The 7,032-nt window shown below is 44.8% G+C and overlaps 1 pseudogene across 1 annotated transcript; it reads right to left on the reverse strand.

Moving 5' to 3' along the window:
- Positions 1–1,266: 1,266 nt before the first annotated feature.
- Positions 1,267–1,645, reverse strand: LOC311523104 (large ribosomal subunit protein eL42 pseudogene; annotated as a pseudogene). The gene has a single exon. The product of its transcript is annotated as a large ribosomal subunit protein eL42 pseudogene (transcript).
- Between the last annotated feature and the right edge of the window lie 5,387 nt (positions 1,646–7,032).

Consider the following 7,032-nt stretch of genomic DNA (forward strand, 5'->3'; position numbering starts at 1 on the left):
TTTGGGATGCCAGTAGCAGCTGTATTCTCTGTGCCTTTGTGACCCTCAAGAGTGAGATCTCAGCTAAAATCACCATGGCCTGTGGAAATAGTGCCAATATTCACTGCCATTGCCCTACATTCATAGGGACCAACATTGATAGCTTCATGCAACAGATGAGCCTTTTCCCTTTCACTGCTCGCTGGCTGTACTCATTATGGCTGTGGCTGGAGAACGGTGCTGTGCCAAGGTGCAGTGTCAATAAGCATGCCTTATTCAAAGTGTTTATGGGTCTAAAAGAAGGGAGCTTTGAAAAGTGTATTTCCCTTTTGCTGTGACTGTAAATCCAGTGGTGCAGCTGACTGTTTTCATCAGCACATTTGGGCATTGTGGCCTTGGAGAGTGCCCCCTCCACACTCACAGAGTACGTGACCCTGATGAGGAGAAAGAAGACGAGGGAGGACATGTTCAGAGAGATCTTGCAAGCCAGTGCTGGATCAGACTGTAAACAAAGGAGCCTGGAGGGCTAATATGACTGACGGCGTGAAGAAAGGCAGAGAGGATAGGAAAAAGGCCCAGGAGTTATCAGGACAAGAAGCGGGAAATGCACCAGGACATAGTGGGTCTTCTCAGGCAGCAAACCCAAATGCTGCAGACCCTGGTTGGCCTACAGGTCCAAAATCCTGGACTTTCCACTCTGCATTCTTGGAGAACTCCCTGGTCACCACTCCCTACATCCCCCCACATACCACTTGGCATCACAGCATGTATGATTACCCTGGCACTCCTCATGAAAGAAAACCACAGCTTCACACACCAACCGTGGTTCTCACACGTGTATATGTGTAGCAACAACAGACTCCATGTGCACTCAAATGAACAGAAATGTTTACTCCCTTTCTAATTTTAAATTTTCACTCCCATTAAGTTATGTGAAAAACTGTATAACATTGCATGTGGTTTGTTTGGGGGTTTGCACACTGATTTTCTGCACTGTTTTTTCCTAAATACAAACACTCTATTATCTTTATTACTTCACAATAAATATTGCAGAATGCACAGTGGTACTCAAAGCAAACAGTACTTGTAAGTGCACACCAAGCACCACAGAATTCATAGCTTCAGGAGTACACCCAGCCACATTTATAAATGTACAGCAAGCACGATACAATTCTTAGTGACACCCAAAGCTCCAGGCCCAGGGAACGTTCCAGCAGAGAATGCTACTGTGGCTTACTGGTAAAGTGCTCTTTCAAAGCCTCCATTAACTGCATAGCTTCATTTTTTTTCTTTCTTTCCACGTACTTTAATGGATTCCATAACAATGGACAAGATGGAGTTTAGAACTGGATCACCTGGCCCTTTCTCTTCTTGTCTCCTCCCAGCTCAAAGCGCTTGCACCTCTTAGTGGCCCAGCATTTGCTTGGACCCTGCAGTTGGGCTCCACACACTCAAGCCTCAGCACAATTTTCTTCGTGGTCTTGGCCTTCTTACAGAAGATAGGCTTTGTCTGACCACCATAACCACTCTGCTTCCGATCCTGTCTCCTCTTTCCCTGAGCGTAGAGAGAGTCCTTGCCCTTCTTGTACTGGGTCACTTTGTGCAGCTGGTGCTTGCCACATTTCTTGCAGTAAGTCCTGCAGGTTTTGGGGACTTTCACCATCCTGCCAGCAGCAGCAGCATCGGGGCTCTTGTAATAGCACTTGTGTCTGGGTGTTGAAGGGTGGTAGACAGCTACTTGGCCTTCACCCCGGCAGCAGCTTTTCCCCCTTTGCCTCAAAGATATTGTGCAGGACACAACAGGCAGCTATAACCAGGGGGATATTTTTCTCACTGTGTCTCAATCTAGTGAGTAAACACTGCCAGAGTCCCTTCAATTTATCAAAAGCACATTCAGCAGGCGTTCTGCACCTGCTGAGCCAGTAGTTGAATTTTTCCTTGGTGCTGCCGAGGAGGCCAGTGTATGGCTTCATGAGCCCAAGGAGCAAGGGGTAGGCTGGGTCCCCCAGAATCAGAACTGGCATTTGAGTATGCCAGTGGTAATGCTCTAGGCTGGAAAGAATGTCCCTGCTTACAGCTTTCTGAACAGCCCGGTGTTCTTAAAGATGTGAGTGTCATGTACTGTCCCTGACCAGCCCACACTGATATCGGTGAAGCGTCCCCAGTGAACCACCACTGCTTGCATAGCCATAGAAAAGTAGCCCTTTCAGCTGACCTATGGTGTGGCAAGGTGAGCTGTCTATCACCCCACCTCAGTGCGGGAACCCTCTGGCTGCAAGCCATTGACTATTTCCTGCACATTGCCCAAGAATCAGTCCTGTGTAACAGGAGACGATTAATGGTCTTACACACTTACATGACAATGGCCCACACTGGGGGGGGGGAGCATGAGCTGTTATAGCAGAAGTAAGGGTGAGACAAGACAGAACTGGGGTGGGGGGAATCAAATCAGTATCTTAGATGTCTGTATACTAATGCGAGACGTATGGGGAATAAGCAGGAAGAACTCGAAATGCTCGTAAATAAACACAACTATGACATAGCTGGCATCACAGAGACTTGGTGGGATAATATGCATGACTGGAAGATTGGTATAGAAGGATATGGCTTGCTCAGGAAGGACAGGCAGGGAATAAAGGGAGGAGGTGTTGCCTTATATATTAAAAATGTATACACTTGGACTGAGGTTGAGATAGAAAAAAGAGACAGATATGTTGAAAGTCTCTGGCTAAGGATAAATGGGGTGATGTCATGATAGGGGTCTACTACAGAACACCAAACCAGGAAGAAGAGTTGGATGAGGCTTTTTTTAAACAACGAACAAAATCATCCAAAGCACGGGACTTGGTGGTGATGGGGGACTTCAACTACCCAGACATCTGTTGGGAAAATACCACAGCAGAGCACAGATTATCCAACAAGTTCTTGGAATGTATTGGAGACCATTTTTTATTTCAGAAGGTGGAGAAAGCTACTGGGGGGAGGCTGTTCTAGATTTGATTTTGACAAGTAGGGAGGAACTGGTTGAGAATTTGAAAGTGGAGGGCAACGTGGGTGAATGTGATCATGAAACGGTAGAGTTCACGATTCTAAGGAATGGTAGGAGGGAGAACAGCACTATAAAGACAGTGGATTTCAAGAGGGCAGACTTTAGCAAACTTAAGGAGTTGGTAGGTAAAATCCCCTGGGAAGCAAGTCTAAGGGGGAAAACAATTGAAGACATTGGCAGTTTTTCAAAGAGGCATTATTAAGGGCACAAGAGCAAACTATCCCATTGCGTAGGAAAGATAGGAAGTATGGCAAGATACCACCCTGGCTTAACCAGGAAATCTTCAATGATCTCAAACTCAAAAAAGTGTCCTACAAAAAGTGAAAACTAGATCAAATTACAAAGGATGAATATAAACAAATAACACAAGTATGTAGGGACAAAATTAGAAAAGCCAAGGCACAAACGAGATCAAACTAGCTAGGGACATAAAAGGAAACAAGAAAACATTCTACAGATACATTAGAAGCAAGAGGAAGACCAAGGACAGAGTAGGCCGTTACTCAATGAGGGGGGAAAGACAACAAAAGAAAATGTGGAAATGGCAGAGGTGCTTAATGACTTCTTTGTTTCGGTTTTCACCAAGAAGGTTGGTGGCGATTGGATGTCTAACATAGTGAATGCCAGTGAAAATGAGGTAGGATCAGAGTCTAAAATAGGGAAAGAACAAGTCAAAAATTTCTTAGACAAGTTAGATGTCTTCAAATCACCAGGGCCTGATGAAATGCATCTTAGAATACTCAAGGAGCTGATTGAGGAGATATCTGAGCCATTAGCAATTATCTTTGAAATCATGGAAGATGAGAGACATCCCAGAAGACTAGAAAAGGGCAAATATAGTGCCCATCTATAAAAAGGGAAATAAGGACAACCCAGGGAATTACAGACCAGTCAGCTTAATTTCTGTACCTGGAAAGATAATGGAGCAAATAATTAAGCAATCAATTTGCAAACACCTAGAAGATAATAAGGTGATACATAACAGTCAGTATGGATTTGTCAAGAACAACTCGTGTCAAACCAACTGGATAGCTTTCTTTGACTGGGTAACAAGCCTTGTGGATGGGGCGAAGCAGTAGATGTGATATATCTTGACTTTAATAAGGTTTTTGATACTGTCTAACATGACATTCTCATAAACAAACTAGGGAAATACAACCTAGATAGAGCCACTATAAGGTGGGTGCATAACTGGTTGGAAAATCTTTCCCAGAGAGTAGTTATCAGTGGTTCACAGTCACGCTGGAAGGGCATAACAAGTGGGGTCCCGCAGGGATCGGTTCTGGATCTGGTTCTGTTCAATATCTTCATCAATGATTTAGATAATGGCATAGAGAGTACACTTATAAAGTTTGTGCACGATACCAAGCTGAGAGGGGTTGCAAGTGCTTTGGAGGATAAGATTGAAATTCAAAATGATCTGGACAAACTGGAGAAATGGTCTGAAGTAAATAGGATGAAATTCAATAAGGACAAATGCAAAGTACTCCACTTAGGAAGGAACAATCAGTTGCACACATACAAAATGGGAAATGATTGCTTAGGAAGGAGTACTGTGGAAAGGGATCTGGGGGGTCATAGTGGATCACAAGTCAACAATGTAATGCTGTTGCAAAAAAACCAAACATCATTCTGGGATGTATTAGTAGGAGTATTGTAAGCAAGACATTGTAATTCTTCCGCTCTACTCCACGCTGATTAGGCCTCAACTGGAATAGTGATGAATTCCAGTTCTGGGTGCCACATTTCAGGAAAGATGTGGACAAATTGGAGAAAGTCCAGAGAAGAGCAAATAAAAATGATTAAAGGTCTAGAAAACATGACCTATGAGGGAAGACTGAAAAAATTGGGTTTGTTTACTCTGGAGAAGAGAAGACTGAGAGGGGACATGATAACAGTATTTTCAAGTACATAAAAGGTTGTTACAAGGAGGAGGGAGAAAAATTGTTCTTCTTAACCTGTGAGGATAGGACAAGAAGCAATGGGCTTAAATAGCAGCAAGGGCGGTTTAGGTTGGACATTAGGAAAAACTTCCTAACTGTCAGAGTGGTTAAGCACTGGAATAAATTGCCGAGAGAGGTTGTGGAATATCCATCATTGGGGATTTTTAAGAGCAGGTTGGACAAACACCTGTCAGGGATGGTCTAGATAATACTTAGTCCTGCCTTGAATGCAGGGGACTGGACTAGATTACCTCTCAAGGTCCCTTCCAGTTCTATGATTCTATGATTTACCACTAACCGGTAGCAATCCAGTGTTTCAAACTTGGAGAGCACGATCGCCCCTTGCTTCTCCACTGTCAATGCAGCTCTCATTCTGGTGCCCTTGCACAGGAAATGAACTGGGTCAAGCTCTACACACAGATCCAGGAATGTGGCCTTTCGCATCCAAAAGTTCTGCAGCTATTGCTTGTCATTCCAAACCTGAACTACAATGCAGACCACCAGTCAATGCTTGTTTCTCGGGCCCAGAAGCAGCGCTCCACCTTGTGCATCCGCTCTGAGAACAGCACCGCCAACCTGGAATTGCTTTTTGCTATGAGCCACAGCACACTGTCCTCAGAGAAACAGTCATGTCCCCTGTTGTTGCTGTACTTCCTGCAGGTGTGCAAATAGAAGAGGATCTTGCATCCTGTGTTCACAGCATTCATGAGAACAGTGTAGAACTCTGCAGGCTCCATGCTTCTGTCAGACAGTGGACATGGAAAAGTGCCATGCGGGATTTTAAAAAATGACATGAAAATGATGAGACATGGATGGCGTTATGGGATGGACAAAGCATGCCGGGAACTTGACCTCTAGCTCCCAGAGATCCCGGGGTGAGTCATTTCTATCTCACAAAATGTTGCAAAAATATCCTACAAGGCATTCTGCTGGATGGGCGCACATGGGACACTGGAATGCCTATTTATAGTGCACCACACTTTACGTTGACACAAGCACACCTGGTGAGCATGAATTGCAGCTAATTATGCATGTGCCCGAGAGACATACAAACTGTGGCAGCTGTACACTGAGGTAACTTGTGTTGACCAAAGTTTGTAGTGTAGACATGGCCAAAGCCACCTCATGCCTTGTCCCTTTGGTCTCCTGCCTCCAGTGATGTGGTGTTCACATGTCCAGCCTAGTTTGGCTTCCATTCCTTAAGTGTCAATGTTCTGGTCATTGTCTCTTCCATTGTCTCTTCCAGGCCTTTCATTCATGTGTTGAATCCAACCAGTTCTTGTTAAAGTATCTGGTCCCAACCCAGACAGCATATGTGACATTTGGCCATGCCTCATTTCCCTTTCCTTTACCAGAAGTCAATCCATTTAAACCCAGAAGATAGCAATATAAAGTGGGTGGGTAAATTGAAGCATACATATGGCTCATAAAACTATTACCCAAAATTCCCACATTCCTCACACTAAGATTGACCAGTTTCCCATGGAGGCTCCATTCATGTTTGCAGTGGGGTGTCTGGAAGCTGTGGGGGTGGGATGGGGAAGAGTACTAGTTGGATGAGGAGCTGGAAGAGGGGAAACTGGGAATGGCTGGACAAGGAACCAGGGGTTGGAAGAGAGCTAGCACTCGCTGTCCAAATGCTTACTCCCTGGGCTCAGTGCTGACCCCCCAGTAGCTTAAACACCCTCTCCCAGAACTCCACCCAAAGGTGTGAGCCTCTTCTCCCAGGAGGCCTGGATATGTAGCATGTAACACATGCAGATATTTTTCAGTCTCATGCCATTACCCTTTTACTTAACAGATAAAGCATGAGAGAGTTCAGATCATATAGAAAACAACAAATGTCCTAACTGTGATGCCCCTCAATAGCTCACCGTTTCCATGGAAGACCAGCTATATTCAGGTAGGTAAACAGGGTTCCCTGCCTCATTGGGCTTCTAGATGCTGGGTTGCCTCTCCTTCATCCTGAGCTGGAGAAAAAGTGCCCTAAAGAAGAACAGCAGCTCCTGCCCTTCTATAACTTTTAGCTCCCTCTGTCAGATGATGTCCTGCTCAGCCTTC

The sequence above is a fragment of the Lepidochelys olivacea genome (genome assembly GCF_965140295.1).
Source record: "Lepidochelys olivacea isolate rLepOli2 genome assembly, chromosome: 7".
NCBI classification, from domain to species: domain Eukaryota; kingdom Metazoa; phylum Chordata; order Testudines; family Cheloniidae; genus Lepidochelys; species Lepidochelys olivacea.